The sequence below is a fragment of the Oncorhynchus keta genome, unplaced genomic scaffold (genome assembly GCF_023373465.1).
Source record: "Oncorhynchus keta strain PuntledgeMale-10-30-2019 unplaced genomic scaffold, Oket_V2 Un_contig_4492_pilon_pilon, whole genome shotgun sequence".
Lineage (NCBI taxonomy): Eukaryota > Metazoa > Chordata > Actinopteri > Salmoniformes > Salmonidae > Oncorhynchus > Oncorhynchus keta.
This window is the reverse complement of record NW_026287801.1, coordinates 37,958-63,124: the sequence shown is the minus strand read 5'-3', so window position 1 is coordinate 63,124 and position 25,167 is coordinate 37,958. Positions and strand designations below refer to the sequence as shown.

At 47.1% G+C, this 25,167-nt stretch overlaps 2 pseudogenes; one reads left to right on the top strand and one right to left on the bottom strand.

Moving 5' to 3' along the window:
* The first annotated feature begins 78 nt into the window (after positions 1 to 78).
* Positions 79 to 6,826, top strand: LOC118380311 (zinc finger protein Pegasus-like; annotated as a pseudogene).
* A 1,057-nt stretch (positions 6,827 to 7,883) lies between these two features.
* Positions 7,884 to 24,908, bottom strand: LOC127906124 (L-seryl-tRNA(Sec) kinase-like; annotated as a pseudogene).
* Between the last annotated feature and the right edge of the window lie 259 nt (positions 24,909 to 25,167).

Here is a 25,167-nt window from a genome sequence, read left to right as displayed (position 1 = left end):
CCCTTTCTCTTTCTGCTGTTGTATTTCCAACTAGGAGCTTTTCACTGACAGTCAGCTCTGTGCTTCTGAAATGGGAGTCATTTTACTGTTGCATAGCTACTATAACACATAGAGAGCTCCCTGCTCTCTCTCTCTCTCTCTCTCTCTTTGTTTTAGCACAACCACATAACATTAACTTGTCATCACATATATTGTGATTGTCTAGATCGTGTTTGAAATGTCCATCTTGACATCGGTCTTAGAATTAACATAAGAACGGATGGGAAAGCGTAAGTTGTCGTGTATATATATATATATATTTTTTTTTACGGTGCTGTGATTGAAGACCAGCTGGTAAGTAAAATGTCTAGCTCACATTACTAACGTGATATTAACTAACGTTAACGAGCAACGCCGGTAGTAGTGGAGTTATGGGCGGTGTATCAACATGCTGCGTGAGATGTTATGAGATGTTTTGGGGTGACAAAATACTTATCATCGTGACTGACTGCCCACATAATGGTTTATGGTTATGGCTCGTCTTTGATCATGACTCTCAGTTCCATTACATTGAAAGAGTCATTGGATGAAGGCGTTTTCTGTAAGGGGGTTTTATTAATAAGAGCCGCGACGTCCGGTCTGAACATTAACCGCATAGCTGTACGGTTTTGGAATCATAATAACCGTATCTTTCATATCGGGCGAAAAAATAATTAAGTTGTTAAACTGACACGCCTTTATTGGGTTAGATTCCCACACGGCCGTATTTACACGTTACTGCATCTAACCTGTGTCTAAACGGAAGACCGATGCCACAAAATGTTTTCACTGAAAAATACTGGCGGCTGCAGCGGTTAAAAAACACTGTACAATGTTTATTTTGCATTTGTGAAATTATTTTGTTGTGCTATCAAAAGTCGAGCGATTTATGTTTCAAGAACCGTACCGCACTCGATTCACGTTTAGATGGGAGTCTTTGGCTGTTTTGGCATCCAGAGACATTATTTTAATTTACCCTTGTAAGAACAAATTCTTATTTTCAATGACAGCCTAGGAACAGTCGGTTAACTGTCTGTTCAGGGGCAGAACGATAGTCAGCTTGGGGATTTGAACTTGCAACCTTCCAGTTATTAGCCCAACATTCTAACCACTAGGCTACTTTGCCGCCCCTTAAACAGAACATCTAAATTCTTTGGACTATGGAGTTAGGCTCATTTAGTCCAATATCTGGCTAAAGATTATGGCATACATGCAGTGGTATTGTAACAATGTGATGATCATGTGGTTCATTATGTTAAATATTCAAATCCTCACAGATTACTGCACCTGTACATAGCCCACCTATAATTTAGCCCAAACAACTACCTCTTTCCCAACTGTATTTATTTTATTTATTTATTTATTTTGCTCCTTTGCACCCCATTATTTTTATTTATACTTTGCACCATTCTTCCATTGCAAAACTACCATTCCAGTGTTTTACTTGCTATATTGTATTTACTTTGCCACCATGGCCTTTTTTTTGCCTTTACCTGCCTTCTCACCTCATTTGTTCACCTTGTATATAGACTTGTTTATACTGTATTATTGACTGTATGTTTGTTTTACTCCTCTGTGTAACTCTGTGTCGTTGTATCTGTCGAACTGCTTTGCTTTATCTTGGCCAGGTCGCAATTGTAAATGAGAACTTGTTCTCAACCTGGTTAAATAAAGGTGAAATAAAAATAAAATAAAAAAAGCAGGTAGCCTAGTGGTTGGAGCGTTGGACTAGTAACCGAAAGGTTGCAAGATCAAATCCCCGAGCTGACGAGGTACAAATCTGTCATTCTGCCCCTGAACAAGGCAGTTAACCCACTGTTCCTAGACCAGTTAACCCCACTGTTCCCCGGTAGGCCATCATTGTAAATAAGAATGTGTTCTTTATTTAGTTAAATAAATGTTGTTTTTAAAAAAAATATATTATTGCCTTATTTTACAGGTTTCGGGGGAGTGATCAGAAGTCATCATAAAACACCCCATCTTACCAAATGGATGATGATCTAAAACCTCTGGATTTCATAAAGGACTTTCAAGAGTACCTGACGCAGCAAACGCACCATGTCAACATGATCTCGGGCTCTGTCGGTGGGGAGATAGAGCCCGACCACCTCCAAGCCGGTGAGACCGTTATGAACACTATCAGAGTCATTTACTTTTAACTCGTGATGTATATATATTTTTTCAATCGCCCCACAAAATAAGCCATATCCCTCATTTTTCTTTGGGAAGTGAAACCAGTGGAACAGGACCCCAGCGCTACGGGGAAAAACCTAACAGGGGTTTGAACGTGTTTATTTAGTGGCGATGGGCCGTCATCTGAAAGGGGTCCTCTGGAGGAGCAATGAGTGGTTTTTATGTTTACGTAACGGATGTGAAACGGCTAGCTTAGTTAGCGGCAGTGCGCGCTAAATAGCGCTTCGATCGGCGACGTCACTCGCTCTGAGACCTTGAAGTAGTGGTTCCCCCTTTGCTCTGCAAGGGCCGCGGCTCTTGTGGAGCGATGGGTAAACGATGCTTCGTGGGTATCAGTTGTTGATGTGTGCAGATGGTCCCTGGTTCGCGCCCGGGTATGGGGGCGAGGGGACGGTCTAAAGTTATACTGTTACATTTAGATACCATATTGTGGAGATATTAACGTAACATAGATGACACTAATGCATCTCAAGTGATCCTCTCATATCTTTCGAGCACCAGACATAAACAGGACTGCGCCACAAATGGTTTCTGACTAGATTGTCTTGATAGATCAATGTAAAAATGTGATTTTACAAATCCTGCTTCCAGATAAATTCTGATTTGAGCTACAGACCTAGGCTTTTTTTGTGTGTCAGTGAGGTTGGGTATTTTTAGAGGTATCAATTTCTGTATCAATGTCCGGGTGAAAGAATTTGACTGTAAAGTATCTATTTAATTCTGTGTGTTGTCGTCTCCTCTCCCGGTAGTAGCAGCTCTCCCAGACAGTGATCATCACAATGGGTCCGTGGAAGTCTCTCTGGACGACGGCTCTGGGCTGCTGGTGGACGGCTTCCAGAGGACCTTCGACGGCAAGCTCAAGTGTAGCTACTGCAGCTACGCCAGTAAAGGCACCGCTCGCCTGATAGAGCACATCAGAATTCACACAGGTAAAAATGGACCGGCCCATCTGGCATTTGCCCAACATGCCAGATGGTCAGTCCTCCCCCTTTGCACCGCCCATATAGTTAGGATCTTTAAAAAAAAAAAGTTTTTTTTTAAACTTGTATTATTTATATTGTGTGACGTTACATTTTAATGGATGTTGGAGTTGTGCCGAGATGTTCAAATAAACCTAAACATTCCCTCTTTGTTGATTTGACAGGAGAGAAGCCTCACCGCTGCCAGCTGTGTCCCTTTGCCTCTGCCTACGAGCGCCACCTTGAGGCCCACATGCGCTCCCACACGGGAGAGAAGCCCTACAAGTGTGACCTCTGCTCCTTCCGTTGCAGCGACCGCAGCAACCTGTCCCACCACCGCCGGCGTCGCCACAAGCTTTTACCCATGAAGGGGCGGGGCTGCCCGCCTTCCTGTCCAACAAGAAGATGCTGAACGTCCTACAGAAGAAGAGTGGCAGCTCCCTGGGCCTGGGAGGCTACAGCAGACACCTCCTCATCAACTTCAGCCCTCCCTCCATGGTGGTGGGGAAACCAGACTACCTGAACCACGAGGGGTACGAGAGCGATGTGAAGGACCATGGGACTGGAGGAGGAGGAGGAGCCAGCAGGGATGTCAACAGTGACATGATGGTGGACAACAATCCTCTGAACCAGCTGTCTACGCTGGCAGGCCAGTTGTCCAACCTCCCCCCAGTGGACCAGACCCCTGTGTCTCCTGACAGACTGTCCTGTAACGACGTTAAGCCGTTCCTCATCCAGCAGGCCTCCGGTGCACCGATTGCAGTGTCAGTATCTTTGTCCACCAGTCAAAGTGGTGCCCACCACCACCACTACCACCACCACCACCACCAGACCTCCTCCCCAACCGGCCCCGAGGACCTCCAACCGCCTGCAGGCCATAGCAGGAACTACAGCCCCAGCCCTGTGGACCCAGAACCCAGCAGTGAGCACAGTGCACACACACGCACCAGCTCAGCGAGCATTAGTAACAGCCAGCCCAGTACCCCTGCCCTGCTCGGTAGCACACAGCACCCAGACCCACAGATGCTGCACAGCTGCCAGCACTGCGACACCTACTTCTCCGACAACATCCTGTATACCGTTCACATGGGTTGCCACGGCTACGAGAACCCTTTCCAGTGTAATGTCTGCGGCTGTGAGTGCAGGAACAAGTATGACTTCGCCTGCCACTTCGCTCGCGGGCAGCACACGCAGTGACTGACTTCCACGGTAACCCGGGAGATGAATTCGAACGATGTTTGGCGGCTCACAGAGAGAATTAACTTATTCCCGTGTTTATGATAATCAGGGATCAGAGCGATTCTGATCTAGATTTTATTGTATAGTTTTTTTTTTTTTTTTATGATATAACTTAGAGAGTGAGTGTTACTTTGAAATGAGGAATTGATGTTTTTATAAATGGGAACGCAATCTGGAGGTTGGAGACATTTATCACGTGTCCTCCTCGGTGCCGTCTGAGAATTTAAAGAAAGTCACTTCTTATTTTTAAAATGTAACCTTTTATTTAACGAGGCAAGTTGGGTTAAGAACAAATTCTTATTTACAATGACGGCCTACCCCCCTGGGGCCAAACCTTGACGAGGCTGGGCCAATTGTGTACTGCTCTATGGGGATCCTAATCACGGCCGGATGTTATACAGCCTGGATTTGAACCAGGGACTGTTGTGACGTCTCTTAGCACCTTGATGCAGTGCCTTAGACCGCTGCGCCACACGAGAGCCCGACTCTGAATTAGTTACATACATATTGGTGATGTTACGTGCGAGTGACTAAACTCATAGTTTAAATAGCGATTAGCAAGGTATCTGTGACTAGAGTTTAAACAGTTTTGGCCTTATCTTTTATTTTAATTTATTTTATTTGACCTTTTTTTAACCAGGTAGGCCAGTTGAGAACAAGTTCTCATTTACAACTGCGACCTGGCCAAGATAAAGCAAAGCAGTGCGACACAAACAACAACACAGAGTTACACATGGAGTAAACAAACATACAGTCAAAAACACAATAGAAAAAGTCTACATACAGTGTTGTGTAAATGGTGTGAGGAGTTAAGGCATGAAGCAAGTACAAGCCCATTGGTCCAAATAGGTGCTCATCAACATTGACAAACAGACAGGCTTTATTATACATTGTGTATAGTAGTGTCTCACTTTGTTGTGAGTGTAAAAACGTAACATTATATCAACGGCTTGAAGTGAATGACATCTGTGCATATTGATGCTTTCAGCTTAGACATTATTTCACTCTGTAATTTACTCTGCACTGTTCCACATTCAGATTGATTCCATGTGTTCTCTGTTCCACATTTAGATTGATTCCATGTGTTCTCTGTTCCACATTCAGATTGATTCCATGTGTTCTCTGTTCCACATTCAGATTGATTCCATGTGTTCTCTGTTCCACATTCAGATTGATTCCATGTGTTCTCTGTTCCACATTCCGGTTGATTCCATGTGTTCTCTGTTCCACATTCAGATTGATTCCATGTGTTCTCTGTTCCACATTTAGATTGATTCCATGTGTTCTCTGTTCCACATTCAGGTTGATTCCATGTGTTCTCTGTTCCACATTCCAGTTGATTCCATGTGTTCTCTGTTCCACATTCAGATTGATTCCATGTGTTCTCTGTTCCACATTCCAGTTGATTCCATGTGTTCTCTGTTCCACATTCAGGTTGATTCCATGTGTTCTCTGTTCCACATTCAGGTTGATTCCATGTGTTCTCTGTTCCACATTCCGGTTGATTCCATGTGTTCTCTGTTCCACATTCCGGTTGATTCCATGTGTTCTCTGTTCCACATTCGGTTGATTCCATGTGTTCTCTGTTCCACATTCAGATTGATTCCATGTGTTCTCTGTTCCACATTCCGGTTGATTCCATGTGTTCTCTGTTCCACATTCAGATTGATTCCATGTGTTCTCTGTTCCACATTCAGATTGATTCCATGTGTTCTCTGTTCCACATTCAGATTGATTCCATGTGTTCTCTGTTCCACATTCAGATTGATTCCATGTGTTCTCTGTTCCACATTCCGGTTGATTCCATGTGTTCTCTGTTCCACATTCAGATTGATTCCATGTGTTCTCTGTTCCACATTCAGATTGATTCCATGTGTTCTCTGTTCCACATTCAGGTTGATTCCATGTGTTCTCTGTTCCACATTCAGATTGATTCCATGTGTTCTCTGTTCCACATTCAGATTGATTCCATGTGTTCTCTGTTCCACATTCAGATTGATTCCATGTGTTCTCTGTTCCACATTCAGATTGATTCTATGTGTTCTCTGTTCCACATTCCGGTTGATTCCATGTGTTCTCTGTTCCACATTCAGATTGATTCTATGTGTTCTCTGTTCCACATTCAGACATCCTCTGTTGCTGCCAATCCCATAATTTCTTACCTTCAGCTAGCCTTACTGATTCATATTACCTGGTGCTCTTTAGCTAATACCTCCTCAATGAACAATGATCTGGAGCTGAAATACCATTTGCGTTCCGAGACAAATCATTCGGACTTGGATAAATCGTATTTCATCAAAAGGCCAAAGTATTCTTCTGAACCTGTTTTTAAAAAGTATTTCAAAGTATTTCACATAAAAGTTGTAGCAGTGTTGGAAAATGATTGTGGTCCTTACAGTCAAAAACGAAAAACACCACCCCTCCCTGAGTATTGAAATGATTGTGGTCCTTACAGACAGTAACGTAACACCACCCCTCCCTGAGTATTGAAATGATTGTGGTCCTTACAGACAGTAACGTAACACCACCCCTCCCTGAGTATTGAAATGATTGTGGTCCTTACAGACAGTAACGTAACAGCACCCCTCCCTGAGTATTGAAATGATTGTGGTCCTTAGACAGTAACGTAACACCACCCCTCCCTGAGTATTGAAATGATTGTGGTCCTTACAGACAGTAACGTAACAGCACCCCTCCCTGAGTATTGAAATTATTGTGGTCCTTACAGACAGTAACGTAACACCACCCCTCCCTGAGTATTGAAATGATTGTGGTCCTTACAGACAGTAACGTAACACCACCCCTCCCTGAGTATTGAAATGATTGTGGTCCTTACAGACAGTAACGTAACAGCACCCCTCCCTGAGTATTGAAATTATTGTGGTCCTTACAGACAGTAACGTAACACCACCCCTCCCTGAGTATTGAAATGATTGTGGTCCTTACAGACAGTAACGTAACACCACCCCTCCCTGAGTATTGAAATGATTGTGGTCCTTACAGACAGTAACGTAACAGCACCCCTCCCTGAGTATTGAAATGATTGTGGTCCTTAGACAGTAACGTAACACCACCCCTCCCTGAGTATTGAAATGATTGTGGTCCTTACAGACAGTAACGTAACACCACCCCTCCCTGAGTATTGAAATGATTTGCACAGATCAGAGCCTGGAGTTTGTTTTTCATATTGTATGTTAAAAGGGTTTCCTGTTTGTTTTCTAGAAACATAGATTGATGTAGCAGTGTCTAATGGTCCCTGTATTGGAGTGGTGTTTTCTATGCAGTGATCTAGGATGTGTAGGATTTAGGCCCTCTATAAAACCAAATACAGTGGTTACATATTCAGCCACCAATTGTGCAAGTTCTCCCACTTAAAAAGATTAGAGAGGCCTGTAATTTTTTTCATCATAGGTACACTTCAACTATGACAGACAAAATTAGAAGAAAAAAAAAATCCAGAAAATCACATTGTAGGATTTTTTAAATGAATTTATTTGCAAATTATGGTGGAAAATAAGTATTTGGTCACCTACAAACAAGCAAGATTTGTGTCTCTCACAGACCGGGGTCATTCATTCCTGTTATGCAGTGCCTTTTCTGTCCCCAGGACATAACACCTCTTATTCACTGTAGAATGTGGTTTCCAAAGGGCTTTAAATAGAAAGGTACGTGTCCTTTTCCATAAAAACACAAAACATGTCGATCTCAATGGGCATTATTATTTGCATTTTTTGACCATTTTGTTTTCAGTGGATGATGACATCACAATCGGGAAGTGTCCATAGCAACGCAACGCTACATTAAGTATCAACACTCGGTTCACATCTACATTTTAATGTTTCGTGATGTTAGTCAGTACGGTCTCACTCTTAAAATGTCCCCCGCTGTTCGGCTAAATTAGATGAACATTTGATCATTTCAAATTGTGTTTGACAGAACAGTAAAAAAAATTATCTTCAAGTGGGCACCATTATGCTAGCTGGATCTTGATCACTCACAGTGCTACGGCTAAGTTAGCCTCCACATTTCCACCCTGTTAGGTTCCACCCAGTGCTACAGCTAAGTTAGCCTCCACATTTCCACCTTGCTAGGTTCCACCCAGTGCTACAGCTAAGTTAGCCTCCACATTTCCACCTTGCTAGGTTCCACCCAGTGCTACAGCTAAGTTAGCCTCCACATTTCCACCCAGTGCTACAGCTAAGTTAGCCTCCACATTTCCACCTTGTTAGGTTCCACCCAGTGCTACGGCTAAGTTAGCCTCCACATTTCCACCTTGCTAGGTTCCACCCAGTGCTACGGCTAAGTTAGCCTCCACATTTCCACCTTGCTCGGTTCCACCCAGTGCTACAGCTAAGTTAGCCTCCACATTTCCACCTTGCTCGGTTCCACCCAGTGCTACGGCTAAGTTAGCCTCCACATTTCCACCTTGCTAGGTTCCACCCAGTGCTACGGCTAAGTTAGCCTCCACATTTCCACCCTGTTAGGTTCCACCTTGCTAGGTTCCACCCAGTGCTACAGCTAAGTTAGCCTCCACATTTCCACCTTGCTCGGTTCCACCCAGTGCTACGGCTAAGTTAGCCTCCACATTTCCACCTTGCTAGGTTCCACCCAGTGCTACGGCTAAGTTAGCCTCCACATTTCCACCTTGTTAGGTTCCACCCAGTGCTACGGCTAAGTTAGCCTCCACATTTCCACCTTGCTAGGTTCCACCCAGTGCTACAGCTAAGTTAGCCTCCACATTTCCACCTTGCTAGGTTCCACCCAGTGCTACAGCTAAGTTAGCCTCCACATTTCCACCTTGCTAGGTTCCAACCAGTGCTACGGCTAAGTTAGCCTCCACATTTCCACCTTGCTAGGTTCCACCCAGTGCTACGGCTAAGTTAGCCTCCACATTTCCACCATGCTAGGTTCCACCCAGTGCTACGGCTAAGTTAGCCTCCACATTTCCACCCTGTTAGGTTCCACCCAGTGCTACAGCTAAGTTAGCCTCCACATTTCCACCCTGCTAGGTTCCACCCAGTGCTACGGCTAAGTTAGCCTCCACATTTCCACCCTGTTAGGTTCCACCTTGCTCGGTTCCACCCAGTGCTACGGCTAAGTTAGCCTCCACATTTCCACCTTGCTAGGTTCCACCCAGTGCTACGGCTAAGTTAGCCTCCACATTTCCACCTTGTTAGGTTCCACCCAGTGCTACGGCTAAGTTAGCCTCCACATTTCCACCTTGCTAGGTTCCACCCAGTGCTACAGCTAAGTTAGCCTCCACATTTCCACCTTGCTAGGTTCCACCCAGTGCTACAGCTAAGTTAGCCTCCACATTTCCACCTTGCTAGGTTCCAACCAGTGCTACGGCTAAGTTAGCCTCCACATTTCCACCTTGCTAGGTTCCACCCAGTGCTACGGCTAAGTTAGCCTCCACATTTCCACCTTGCTCGGTTCCACCCAGTGCTACGGCTAAGTTAGCCTCCACATTTCCACCTTGCTAGGTTCCACCCAGTGCTACAGCTAAGTTAGCCTCCACATTTCCACCCTGCTAGGTTCCACCCAGTGCTACGGCTAAGTTAGCCTCCACATTTCCACCCTGTTAGGTTCCACCTTGCTCGGTTCCACCCAGTGCTACGGCTAAGTTAGCCTCCACATTTCCACCTTGCTCGGTTCCACCCAGTGCTAAGTTAGCCTCCACATTTCCACCCTGTTAGGTTCCACCTTGCTAGGTTCCACCCAGTGCTACGGCTAAGTTAGCCTCCACATTTCCACCCTGTTAGGTTCCACCTTGCTAGGTTCCACCCAGTGCTACGGCTAAGTTAGCCTCCACATTTCCACCTTGCTCGGTTCCACCCAGTGCTACGGCTAAGTTAGCCTCCACATTTCCACCCTGTTAGGTTCCACCTTGCTAGGTTCCACCCAGTGCTACGGCTAAGTTAGCCTCCACATTTCCACCCTGTTAGGTTCCACCTTGCTAGGTTCCAACCAGTGCTACGGCTAAGTTAGCCTCCACATTTCCACCTTGCTCGGTTCCACCCAGTGCTACGGCTAAGTTAGCCTCCACATTTCCACCCTGTTAGGTTCCACCTTGCTAGGTTCCACCCAGTGCTACGGCTAAGTTAGCCTCCACATTTCCACCCTGTTAGGTTCCACCTTGCTCGGTTCCACCCAGTGCTACGGCTAAGTTAGCCTCCACATTTCCACCTTGCTCGGTTCCACCCAGTGCTAAGTTAGCCTCCACATTTCCACCCTGTTAGGTTCCACCTTGCTAGGTTCCACCCAGTGCTACGGCTAAGTTAGCCTCCACATTTCCACCTTGCTCGGTTCCACCCAGTGCTACGGCTAAGTTAGCCTCCACATTTCCACCCTGTTAGGTTCCACCTTGCTAGGTTCCACCCAGTGCTACGGCTAAGTTAGCCTCCACATTTCCACCCTGTTAGGTTCCACCTTGCTAGGTTCCACCCAGTGCTACGGCTAAGTTAGCCTCCACATTTCCACCCTGTTAGGTTCCACCTTGCTAGGTTCCACCCAGTGCTACGGCTAAGTTAGCCTCCACATTTCCACCCTGTTAGGTTCCACCTTGCTCGGTTCCACCCAGTGCTACGGCTAAGTTAGCCTCCACATTTCCACCTTGCTCGGTTCCACCCAGTGCTACGGCTAAGTTAGCCTCCACATTTCCACCCTGTTAGGTTCCACCTTGCTAGGTTCCACCCAGTGCTACGGCTAAGTTAGCCTCCACATTTCCACCCTGTTAGGTTCCACCCTGTTAGGTTCCACCCTGTATATGCACCTAACAGGTTGGACATTTTGTCAGAAAAAATAAAGAAATGTAATTACTAACGTCAATATCTATGACTATTTCCATAGAATCAATGAAAGTTACATAATGGCTGTCATCCATCCCTGGTTATCTGTGTCATTTTATTCTGTCATAAGGAGGAAGGTATCTTGCAATGAGATCCCGTTTCTCTTTGTTGAAGACGTCCACGGCTCTGGTCACGACCCGCTCCACCTCCACGTCCTCTCCCCGGGTTAAGGGAAGGCCGCGGAGAACCTGTCTCCGCAGGTCCTGGAGAAATGTGGTTTTGGATTCATTGAAGTCGGCTGCCAGAGACCTCATCCTCTCTGGGGGAAGTTGATGTTCTGAACATAGAGGATGAAGAGTTGTGATTTACTGATAAAGAAGTAAAGGGAGGTAGTGAGTCAAGAAACATTCTACTTAGAAACATACAATATAATCATTCATTCTCTCTGTTTTTATTTTACCTTTATTAAACCAGGCAAGTCAGTGAAGAACAAATTCTTATTTTCAATGACGGCCTGGGAACAGTGGGTTAACTGGTCTAGGAACAGTGGGTTAACTGCCTGTTCAGGGGCAGAACGACAGATTTGTACCTTGTCAGCTCGGGGGTTTGAACTCGCAACCTTCCGGTTACTAGTCCAACGCTTTAACCACTAGGCTACCCTGATGCTAGGCTACTACATGCCTTGCCACTATTAACTCTTGATTATGTTTTTTTTTTTTAAAGGTAGACTCAGCCAGATGACGTTGAAACAAGATTTTGAGATGAGCGCGAGGCAAGACGTTACTGCCATGTTCTCACACAGTCAAGAGTATCTGACACGTGTTACGAGGGGAGCTTCACGCTGCTATGACGTGGTTGGTATGGGTCAGTGCGGTCCCCCCCCCCCCCCCTGGGCGTACGGCTGACAACATTTTCCGCTTGCAAATTACGCCTGGCACTCCGTTCAGAGTCGCTAAGTACTCTCAGCCGGCAAACTGTATCAGTGTGTGTGTGTGTGTGGGGGCTTTAAGGATCACAGTAAGGATGAATACTGACCTCTGGCCTCCTGCATGGCCTGTGAGACCAGGCGTCTGCAGGCCTGGTCAGCCTGGTGGACCACACTGGACACACAGCTCTGACGGTCAGCCTCCTACAGAATATAGAATACACCACAGCTCTGAGGGTCAGCCTCCTATAGAATACACCACAGCTCTGAGGGTCAGCCTCCTACAGAATACACCACAGCTCTGAGGGTCAGCCTCCTACAGAATATAGAATACACCACAGCTCTGAGGGTCCGCCTCCTACAGAATACACCACAGCTCTGAGGGTCAGCCTCCTACAGAATATAGAATACACCACAGCTCTGAGGGTCCGCCTCCTACAGACTACACCACAGCTCTGAGGGTCAGCCTCCTACAGAATATAGAATACACCACAGCTCTGAGGGTCCGCCTCCTACAGAATACACCACAGCTCTGAGGGTCCGCCTCCTACAGAATATAGAATACACCACAGCTCTGAGGGTCAGCCTCCTACAGAATATAGAATACACCACAGCTCTGAGGGTCAGTCTCCTACAGAATACACCACAGCTCTGAGGGTCCGCCTCCTACAGAATATAGAATACAGCAGAGGTCATGTTAACATGGTCAAAATGCTCATCACCATACTGTAAGCTGCTCTGCCTCCTACTAGAATATAGAATACAGCTGAGGTCATGTTAACATGGTCAAAATGCTCATCACCATACTGTAAGCTGCTCTGCCTCCTACTAGAATATAGAATACAGCTGAGGTCATGTTAACATGGTCAAAATGCTCATCACCATACTGTAAGCTGCTCTGCCTCCTACTAGAATATAGAATACAGCTGAGGTCATGTTAACATGGTCAAAATGCTCATCACCATACTGTAAGCTGCTCTGCCTCCTACTAGAATATAGAATACACCACAGCTCTGAGGGTCAGCCTCCTATAGAATATAGAATACACCACAGCTCTGAGGGTCAGCCTCCTACAGAATATAGAATACACCACAGCTCTGAGGGTCAGTCTCCTATAGAATACACCACAGCTCTGAGGGTCAGCCTCCTATAGAATACACCACAGCTCTGAGGGTCAGCCTCCTATAGAATACACCACAGCTCTGAGGGTCAGTCTCCTACAGAATACACCACAGCTCTGAGGGTCAGCCTCCTACTAGAATATAGAATACACCACAGCTCTGAGGGTCAGTCTCCTACAGAATACACCACAGCTCTGAGGGTCAGCCTCCTACTAGAATATAGAATACAGCAGAGGTCATGTTAACATGGTCAAAATGCTCATCACCATACTGTAAGCTGCTCTCCTACTAGAATATAGAATACAGCAGAGGTCATGTCAAAATGCTCATCACCATACTGTAAGCTGCTCTCCTACTAGAATATAGAATACAGCAGAGGTCACATTAACATGGTCAATGTTGTCCTGGACTGGACTCAGTGGGTTCCATGAACTAACAGAACACACCTGCTGCTCAGTGTTGTCCTGGACTGGACTCAGTGGGTTCCATGAACTAACAGAACATACCTGCTGCTCAGTGTTGTCCTGGACTGGACTCAGTGGGTTCCATGAACTAACAGAACATACCTGCTGCTCAGTGTTGTCCTGGACTGGACTCAGTGGGTTCCATGAACTAACAGAACACACCTGCTGCTCAGTGTTGTCCTGGACTGGACTCAGTGGGTTCCATGAACTAACAGAACATACCTGCTGCTCAGTGTTGTCCTGGACTGGACTCAGTGGGTTCCATGAACTAACAGAACATACCTGCTGCTCAGTGTTGTCCTGGACTGGACTCAGTGGGTTCCATGAACTAACAGAACACACCTGCTGCTCAGTGTTGTCCTGGACTGGACTCAGTGGGTTCTCCAACGCAGTGGAGATCACCTTCATCAACCTTTGGCTGAAGGAGAGGGTGAAACACAAGGTTAATATACATAAATAGTATCATTTGATTACGTTAACGTCACATTTCCTGTCTGATTACTTGGATCGGACGGGACCACAGTGTCTCCCGACCCCTCCTGTCTCAGCCTCCAGTATTTATGCTACAGTAGTTTATGTGTCGGGGGCTAGGGTCAGTCTGTTATATCTGGAGTACTTCTCCTGTCTTATCCGGTGTCCTGTGTGAATTTAAGTATGATCCCTCCAATTCTCTCCTTCCCTCTCAGAGGACCATGCCTCAGGACTACCTGGCATGATGAATCCTTGCTGTCCCAAGTCCACCTGGCCGTGCTGCTGCTCCAGTTTCAACTGTTCTGCCTGTGATGATTATTATCATCTGACCATGCTGGTCATTTATGAACATTTGAACATCTTGGCCATGTTCTGTTATAATCTCCACCCGGCACAGCCAGAAGAGGACTGGCCACCCCTCATAGCCTGGATCCTCTCTAGGTTTCATCCTAGGTTTTGGCCTTTCTAGGGAGTTTTTCCTAGCCACCGTGCTTCTACACCTGCATTGCTTGCTGTTTGGGGTTTTAGGCTGGGTTTCTGTACAGCACTTTGAGACATCAGCTGATGTACGAAGGGCTTTATAAATACATTTGATTGCTTGTGTAAGGGGACACTTCCCTAGACTCACTCACATGTATTCTATGGTGAAGTGGTGTTCGCTGTCCAGAGTGACACTGTTCTGCTCCCATGAGTTTCTCTGAGGGTTTGGAGGCTCCATGCGCTTGGCCATCTCTACTATGACATCACTGGGTAACGGCTGGGGCCTCAGCTGGTTTCTCCTGACACACGACTCCACGGGACAGTGGACGTACACCTGACAGAATCCCACAGAGTCTGTTTGAAGAGAACAATGTCAACGTAGGCAAACGATATCTGTGATTTACTAACTGGTTAAAATGACCACAAAGTTAACTGGTACGGGGCAATTCCACGGAAACGGAATTACGCAGAGACTCTGATTTAAGACGAAAACTTATGCTAAACAAAAAAACATTGATTTCAAAGTTTAACAAACCATATATACAATTATATGCACAACGCATATGACTACTTGTTTGAACAATTTACATAGTAAAAAAATTAAATAATAATGAATAAAATTTACTGGAAAAACTGTGCAGATGTTATGGTCGAATCTCCCTCAGTTTTATTCTGTTAACAAACTTTATCTGCACAGTTGTTCCTGTAAATGTGTTTTTGTTTTCTGTGGACATATTTAAAAGTCATCCTTGGGCTAAGAGGGGTTTGTTTTGATTGGTAATTTGTAACTTTTTGGACGACCAGACCAAATGCACGTAGAAATGTGACTTATAGATCTGTCATTTTCATTGAAAGCAAGTCTTAGAAGGCGGTAGATCTGTTCTAGGTGTGCAATTTCTATGCTCCTCATACTTATTTTTGCATATTGTACTTTCAGTTTTGTACACCGGGCTTCAAACAGCTTTAAATACAAATATTATCAAGACATTTCAGTGTTTCAGACGGTGCAGTAACTCTCTACAACAGGGTTTCAGACGGTGCAGTAACTCTCTATAACAGGGTTTCAGACGGTGCAGTAACTCTCTACAACAGGGTTTCAGACGGTGCAGTAACTCTCTACAACAGGGTTTCAGACGGTGCAGTAACTCTCTACAACAGGGTTTCAGACGGTGCAGTAACTCTCTATGACAGGGTTTCAGACGGTGCAGTAACTCTCTATAACAGGGTTTCAGACGGTGCAGTAACTCTCTACAACAGGGTTTCAGACGGTGCAGTAACTCTCTACAACAGGGTTTCAGACGGTGCAGTAACTCTCTACAACAGGGTTTCAGACGGTGCAGTAACTCTCTACAACAGGGTTTCAGACGGTGCAGTAACTCTCTACGACAGGGTTTCAGACGGTGCAGTAACTCTCTACAACAGGGTTTCAGACGGTGCAGTAACTCTCTACAACAGGGTTTCAGACGGTGCAGTAACTCTCTACAACGGGGTTTCAGACGGTGCAGTAACTCTCTACAACGGGGTTTCAGATGGTGCAGTAACTCTCTACAACAGGGTTTCAGACGGTGCAGTAACTCTCTATAACAGGGTTTCAGACGGTGCAGTAACTCTCTACAACGGGGTTTCAGACGGTGCAGTAACTCTCTACAACGGGGTTTCAGATGGTGCAGTAACTCTCTACAACAGGGTTTCAGACGGTGCAGTAACTCTCTATAACAGGGTTTCAGACGGTGCAGTAACTCTCTACAACGGGGTTTCAGACGGTGCAGTAACTCTCTACGACAGGGTTTCAGACGGTGCAGTAACTCTCTATAACAGGGTTTCAGACGGTGCAGTAACTCTCTACAACGGGGTTTCAGACGGTGCAGTAACTCTCTACAACGGGGTTTCAGACGGTGCAGTAACTCTCTACAACAGGGTTTCAGACGGTGCAGTAACTCTCTACAACGGGGTTTCAGACGGTGCAGTAACTCTCTACAACAGGGTTTCAGACGGTGCAGTAACTCTCTACGACGGGGTTTCAGACGGTGCAGTAACTCTCTACGACGGGGTTTCAGACGGTGCAGTAACTCTCTACGACGGGGTTTCAGACGGTGCAGTAACTCTCTACAACAGGGTTTCAGACGGTGCAGTAACTCTCTACAACAGGGTTTCAGACGGTGCAGTAACTCTCTACAACGGGGTTTCAGACGGTGCAGTAACTCTCTACAACGGGGTTTCAGACGGTGCAGTAACTCTCTACAACAGGGTTTCAGACGGTGCAGTAACTCTCTACAACGGGGTTTCAGACGGTGCAGTAAATCTCTACAACGGGGTTTCAGACAGTGCAGTAACTCTCTACAACAGGGTTTCAGACGGTGCAGTAACTCTCTACAACAGGGTTTCAGACGGTGCAGTAACTCTCTACAACAGGGTTTCAGACGGTGCAGTAACTCTCTACGACAGGGTTTCAGACGGTGCAGTAACTCTCTACGACAGGGTTTCAGACGGTGCAGTAACTCTCTACAACAGGGTTTCAGACGGTGCAGTAACTCTCTACAACAGGGTTTCAGACGGTGCAGTAACAGGGTTTCAGACGGTGCAGTAACTCTCTACAACAGGGTTTCAGACGGTGCAGTAACTCTCTACAACGGGGTTTCAGACGGTGCAGTAACTCTCTACAACGGGGTTTCAGACGGTGCAGTAACTCTCTACAACAGGGTTTCAGACGGTGCAGTAACTCTCTACAACAGGGTTTCAGACGGTGCAGTAACTCTCTACAACAGGGTTTCAGACGGTGCAGTAACTCTCTACAACAGGGTTTCAGACGGTGCAGTAACTCTCTACAACGGGGTTTCAGACGGTGCAGTAACTCTCTACGACAGGGTTTCAGACGGTGCAGTAACTCTCTACGACAGGGTTTCAGACGGTGCAGTAACTCTCTACAACAGGGTTTCAGACGGTGCAGTAACTCTCTACAACAGGGTTTCAGACGGTGCAGTAACTCTCTACAACAGGGTTTCAGACGGTGCAGTAACTCTCTACAACAGGGTTTCAGACGGTGCAGTAACTCTCTACAACAGGGTTTCAGACGGTGCAGTAACTCTCTACAACGGGGTTTCAGACGGTGCAGTAACTCTCTACAACAGGGTTTCAGACGGTGCAGTAACTCTACAACAGGGTTTCAGACGGTGCAGTAACTCTCTACAACAGGGTTTCAGACGGTGCAGTAACTCTCTACAACAGGGTTTCAGACGGTGCAGTAACTCTCTACAACGGGTTTCAGACGGTGCAGTAACTCTCTACAACAGGGTTTCAGACGGTGCAGTAACTCTCTACAACAGGGTTTCAGACGGTGCAGTAACTCTCTACAACAGGGTTTCAGACGGTGCAGTAACTCTCTACAACGGGGTTTCAGACGGTGCAGTAACTCTCTACAACAGGGTTTCAGACGGTGCAGTAACTCTCTACAACAGGGTTTCAGACGGTGCAGTAACTCTCTACAACAGGGTTTCAGACGGTGCAGTAACTCTCTACAACAGGGTTTCAGACGGTGCAGTAACTCTCTACAACGGGGTTTCAGACGGTGCAGTAACTCTCTACAACAGGGTTTCAGACGGTGCAGTAACTCTCTACAACAGGGTTTCAGACGGTGCAGTAACTCTCTACAACAGGGTTTCAGACGGTGCAGTAACTCTCTACAACAGGGTTTCAGACGGTGCAGTAACTCTCTACAACGGGGTTTCAGACGGTGCAGTAACTCTCTACAACAGGGTTTCAGACGGTGCAGTAACTCTCTACAACAGGGTTTCAGACGGTGCAGTAACTCTCTACAACGGGGTTTCAGACGGTGCAGTAACTCTACAACGGGGTTTCAGACGGTGCAGTAACTCTCTACGACAGGGTTTCAGACGGTGCAGTAACTCTCTACAACAGGGTTTCAGACGGTGCAGTAACTCTCTACAACAGGGTTTCAGACGGTGCAGTAACTCTCTACAACGGGGTTTCAGACGGTGCAGTAACTCTCTACAACAGGGTTTCAGACGGTGCAGTAACTCTCTACAACAGGGTTTCAGACGGTGCAGTAACTCTCTACAACGGGGTTTCAGACGGTGCAGTAACTCTCTACGACAGGGTGTCAGACGGTGCAGTAACTCTCTACCACAGGGTTTCAGACGGTGCAGTAACTCTCTACAACAGGGTTTCAGACGGTGCAGTAACTCTCTACAACAGGGTTTCAGACGGTGCAGTAACTCTCTACAACGGGGTTTCAGACGGTGCAGTAACTCTCTACAACAGGGTTTCAGACGGTGCAGTAACTCTCTACGACAGGGTTTCAGACGGTGCAGTAACTCTCTACAACAGGGTTTCAGACGGTGCAGTAACGACAGGGTTTCAGACGGTGCAGTAACTCTCTACAACAGGGTTTCAGACGGTGCAGTAACTCTCTATAACAGGGTTTCAGACGGTGCAGTAACTCTCTACAACGGGGTTTCAGACGGTGCAGTAACTCTCTACAACGGGGTTTCAGACGGTGCAGTAACTCTCTACAACGGGGTTTCAGATGGTGCAGTAACTCTCTACAACAGGGTTTCAGACGGTGCAGTAACTCTCTATAACAGGGTTTCAGACGGTGCAGTAACTCTCTACAACGGGGTTTCAGACGGTGCAGTAACTCTCTACGACAGGGTTTCAGACGGTGCAGTAACTCTCTATAACAGGGTTTCAGACGGTGCAGTAACTCTCTACAACGGGGTTTCAGACGGTGCAGTAACTCTCTACAACAGGGTTTCAGACGGTGCAGTAACTCTCTACAACAGGGTTTCAGACGGTGCAGTAACTCTCTACAACAGGGTTTCAGACGGTGCAGTAACTCTCTACAACTGGGTTTCAGACGGTGCAGTAACTCTCTACGACAGGGTTTCAGACGGTGCAGTAACTCTCTACGACAGGGTTTCAGACGGTGCAGTAACTCTCTACGACAGGGTTTCAGACGGTGCAGTAACTCTCTATGACAGGGTTTCAGACGGTGCAGTAACTCTCTATAACAGGGTTTCAGACGGTGCAGTAACTCTCTACAACAGGGTTTCAGACGGTGCAGTAACTCTCTACAACAGGGTTTCAGACGGTGCAGTAACTCTCTACAACAGGGTTTCAGACGGTGCAGTAACTCTCTACAACAGGGTTTCAGACGGTGCAGTAACTCTCTACGACAGGGTTTCAGACGGTGCAGTAACTCTCTACAACAGGGTTTCAGACGGTGCAGTAACTCTCTACAACAGGGTTTCAGACGGTGCAGTAACTCTCTACAACGGGGTTTCAGACGGTGCAGTAACTCTCTACAACGGGGTTTCAGATGGTGCAGTAACTCTCTACAACAGGGTTTCAGACGGTGCAGTAACTCTCTATAACAGGGTTTCAGACGGTGCAGTAACTCTCTACAACGGGGTTTCAGACGGTGCAGTAACTCTCTACAACGGGGTTTCAGACGGTGCAGTAACTCTCTACAACAGGGTTTCAGACGGTGCAGTAACTCTCTATAACAGGGTTTCAGACGGTGCAGTAACTCTCTACAACGGGGTTTCAGACGGTGCAGTAACTCTCTACGACAGGGTTTCAGACGGTGCAGTAACTCTCTATAACAGGGTTTCAGACGGTGCAGTAACTCTCTACAACGGGGTTTCAGACGGTGCAGTAACTCTCTACAACAGGGTTTCAGACGGTGCAGTAACTCTCTACAACAGGGTTTCAGACGGTGCAGTAACTCTCTACAACGGGGTTTCAGACGGTGCAGTAACTCTCTACAACAGGGTTTCAGACGGTGCAGTAACTCTCTACGACGGGGTTTCAGACGGTGCAGTAACTCTCTGACGGGGTTTCAGACGGTGCAGTAACTCTCTACGACGGGGTTTCAGACGGTGCAGTAACTCTCTACAACAGGGTTTCAGACGGTGCAGTAACTCTCTACAACAGGGTTTCAGACGGTGCAGTAACTCTCTACAACGGGGTTTCAGACGGTGCAGTAACTCTCTACAACAGGGTTTCAGACGGTGCAGTAACTCTCTACAACAGGGTTTCAGACGGTGCAGTAACTCTCTACAACGGGGTTTCAGACGGTGCAGTAAATCTCTACAACGGGGTTTCAGACAGTGCAGTAACTCTCTACAACAGGGTTTCAGACGGTGCAGTAACTCTCTACAACAGGGTTTCAGACGGTGCAGTAACTCTCTACAACAGGGTTTCAGACGGTGCAGTAACTCTCTACGACAGGGTTTCAGACGGTGCAGTAACTCTCTACAACAGGGTTTCAGACGGTGCAGTAACTCTCTACAACAGGGTTTCAGACGGTGCAGTAACTCTCTACAACAGGGTTTCAGACGGTGCAGTAACAGGGTTTCAGACGGTGCAGTAACTCTCTACAACAGGGTTTCAGACGGTGCAGTAACTCTCTACAACGGGGTTTCAGACGGTGCAGTAACTCTCTACAACAGGGTTTCAGACGGTGCAGTAACTCTCTACAACAGGGTTTCAGACGGTGCAGTAACTCTCTACAACAGGGTTTCAGACGGTGCAGTAACTCTCTACAACAGGGTTTCAGACGGTGCAGTAACTCTCTACAACAGGGTTTCAGACGGTGCAGTAACTCTCTACGACAGGGTTTCAGACGGTGCAGTAACTCTCTACGACAGGGTTTCAGACGGTGCAGTAACTCTCTACAACAGGGTTTCAGACGGTGCAGTAACTCTCTACAACAGGGTTTCAGACGGTGCAGTAACTCTCTACAACAGGGTTTCAGACGGTGCAGTAACTCTCTACAACAGGGTTTCAGACGGTGCAGTAACTCTCTACAACAGGGTTTCAGACGGTGCAGTAACTCTCTACAACAGGGTTTCAGACGGTGCAGTAACTCTCTACAACAGGGTTTCAGACGGTGCAGTAACTCTACAACAGGGTTTCAGACGGTGCAGTAACTCTCTACAACAGGGTTTCAGACGGTGCAGTAACTCTCTACAACAGGGTTTCAGACGGTGCAGTAACTCTCTACAACGGGGTTTCAGACGGTGCAGTAACTCTCTACAACAGGGTTTCAGACGGTGCAGTAACTCTCTACAACAGGGTTTCAGACGGTGCAGTAACTCTCTACAACAGGGTTTCAGACGGTGCAGTAACTCTCTACAACGGGGTTTCAGACGGTGCAGTAACTCTCTACAACAGGGTTTCAGACGGTGCAGTAACTCTCTACAACAGGGTTTCAGACGGTGCAGTAACTCTCTACAACAGGGTTTCAGACGGTGCAGTAACTCTCTACAACAGGGTTTCAGACGGTGCAGTAACTCTCTACAACGGGGTTTCAGACGGTGCAGTAACTCTCTACAACAGGGTTTCAGACGGTGCAGTAACTCTCTACAACAGGGTTTCATACGGTGCAGTAACTCTCTACAACAGGGTTTCAGACGGTGCAGTAACTCTCTACAACAGGGTTTCAGACGGTGCAGTAACTCTCTACAACGGGGTTTCAGACGGTGCAGTAACTCTCTACAACAGGGTTTCAGACGGTGCAGTAACTCTCTACAACAGGGTTTCAGACGGTGCAGTAACTCTCTACAACGTGGTTTCAGACGGTGCAGTAACTCTACAACAGGGTTTCAGACGGTGCAGTAACTCTCTACGACAGGGTTTCAGACGGTGCAGTAACTCTCTACAACAGGGTTTCAGACGGTGCAGTAACTCTCTACAACAGGGTTTCAGACGGTGCAGTAACTCTCTACAACAGGGTTTCAGACGGTGCAGTAACTCTCTACAACAGGGTTTCAGACGGTGCAGTAACTCTCTACAACAGGGTTTCAGACGGTGCAGTAACTCTCTACAACGGGGTTTCAGACGGTGCAGTAACTCTCTACGACAGGGTTTCAGACGGTGCAGTAACTCTCTACGACAGGGTTTCAGACGGTGCAGTAACTCTCTACAACAGGGTTTCAGACGGTGCAGTAACTCTCTACAACAGGGTTTCAGACGGTGCAGTAACTCTCTACAACGGGGTTTCAGACGGTGCAGTAACTCTCTACAACAGGGTTTCAGACGGTGCAGTAACTCTCTACGACAGGGTTTCAGACGGTGCAGTAACTCTCTACAACAGGGTTTCAGACGGTGCAGTAACTCTCTACAACAGGGTTTCAGACGGTGCAGTAACTCTCTACAACAGGGTTTCAGACGGTGCAGTAACTCTCTACAACAGGGTTTCAGACGGTGCAGTAACTCTCTACAACAGGGTTTCAGACGGTGCAGTAACTCTCTACAACAGGGTTTCAGACGGTGCAGTAACTGTCTACAACGGGGTTTCAGACAGTGCAGTAACTCTCTACAACAGGGTTTCAGACGGTGCAGTAACTCTCTACAACGGGGTTTCAGACGGTGCAGTAACTCTACAACGGGGTTTCAGACGGTGCAGTAACTCTCTACAACGGGGTTTCAGACGGTGCAGTAACTCTCTACAACTGGGTTTCAGACGGTGCAGTAACTCTCTACAACAGGGTTTGACGGTGCAGTAACTCTCTACAACAGGGTTTCAGACGGTGCAGTAACTCTCTACAACAGGGTTTCAGACGGTGCAGTAACTCTCTACAACGGGGTTTCAGACGGTGCAGTAACTCTCTACAACAGGGTTTCAGACGGTGCAGTAACTCTCTACAACGGGGTTTCAGACGGTGCAGTAACTCTCTACGACAGGGTTTCAGACGGTGCAGTAACGGGGTTTCAGATTTAACATACGTTTTCTGGCCAGTTGGTACACCTCGTATCTCATGCTTGGATAGTAGAAGTTGTCATCCAGCAGAATGACGAGTGGCGGCGGTGGTCGATCTGAAGGTGACGGGTAAGCCTGAGAAGAGCCCGCCGGTGTCCCGCAGACCTGAGAAGAGCCCGCCGGTGTCCCGCAGACCCGAGAAGAGCCCGCCGGTGTCCCGCAGACCCGAGAAGAGCCCGCCGGTGTCCCGCAGACCTGAGAAGAGCCCGTCGGTGTCCCGCAGACCCGAGAAGAGCCCGCCGGTGTCCCGCAGACCCGAGAAGAGCCCGCCGGTGTCCCGCAGACCCGAGAAGAGCCCGCCGGTGTCCCGCAGACCCGAGAAGAGCCCGCCGGTGTCCCGCAGACCCGAGAAGAGCCCGCCGGTGTCCCGCAGACCTGAGCGGCGTGAAGGAGACGACTCCGGGCATCCCTGTTGATCTGGTAGATGATTGGTGGTAGCTGATCTGTGGGACTCTGTAGGAACTGTTCAACACACCGCAGCACCTCTTGTCTGTGACCTTTCCATTCAGTCTGCTGAAAGACATGGGGTTGTGGCACAGTGACATGAGGAACACATTCACGACAAACCCTGTTCCTTCATTTCCATTCAGTCTGCTGAAAGACAAGGGGTTGTGGCACAGTGACATGAGGAATACATTTACGACAAACCCTGTTCCTTCATTTCCATTCAGTCTGCTGAAAGACATGGGGGTTGTGGCACAGTGACATGAGGAATACATTCACGACAAACCCTGTTGCCTATTTCAAATAGTATATCATATTGTAACGACCCTGGCTTTATAAGCGCTGGAAATCGAGCATGCTTTTGCGGCACAGTCGATAGCACGCCGGACCCGAGGGTTCGAGACCTGCTCCTTGCCGTTTCATTACAGTATCAATCAAACCTATGACGCATTTATATGGAAATTAACTCCCTTTTGATACTTTACAGGCAGTGTAATTCAATAATGCAGATTTGATTGAATTTCGGCACAAAAAAATCCCAGGTGGGTAGTTGAGCATTTACAGTTCTCAGTAGTCTACATGGATATAAACAGGATTTAGACTTGTAATGTACCGTCTGCGATCGCGGAATATCCTGCTCATCCTGGACTTCCTTCACATTGAACGCGTCACCGGGAATCAGGTCGTCGTAAGAAATGACAGCGGACCTCCATCCTCGTTGTGCAGAGTGAGAGTTGACCGCCTGCGCGAGCGTCGACTTTCCTGCTGCAGGTAAACCGCAGAGAACACACAAGCATATCCGGGTGCACATCGCAAATTAACACTATCTTCATTTAGATCCATCGACGGAACGATGTGTCACCTTTGCAACGTTATTAAACTATTATTTGTTGAGGAATGTCCTCTTCCTGACCCATAACAAGTCCACGTCATAATCCAGTACTTCTATGGTGGTTTTGGTAAGTATACTAGTTTATGGCCCAGTGCTGCCACCTGTGGTGCTGGAGGTTCTAGACAGTACAGTATCAAAGACCGGCTCAAACTGATTCTGCAACAGAAGTCCCCGTTTATACCAGATAAACGCACGCGTATATACACGTCATCGGGTCTAAGGGTCCTCTCGTGTCGAACTGCGCATGTGCACGCCGTCTCAAAGCCACTCCTTCGACAAGTTTTTCAAATCAAATCCTATTGGTCACATTTTTAGTAGATGACATTGGTCACATATTCGGCAGACGTTATTGCGGGTGTAGCGAAATGCTTGTGTTTCTAACGCCAACAGT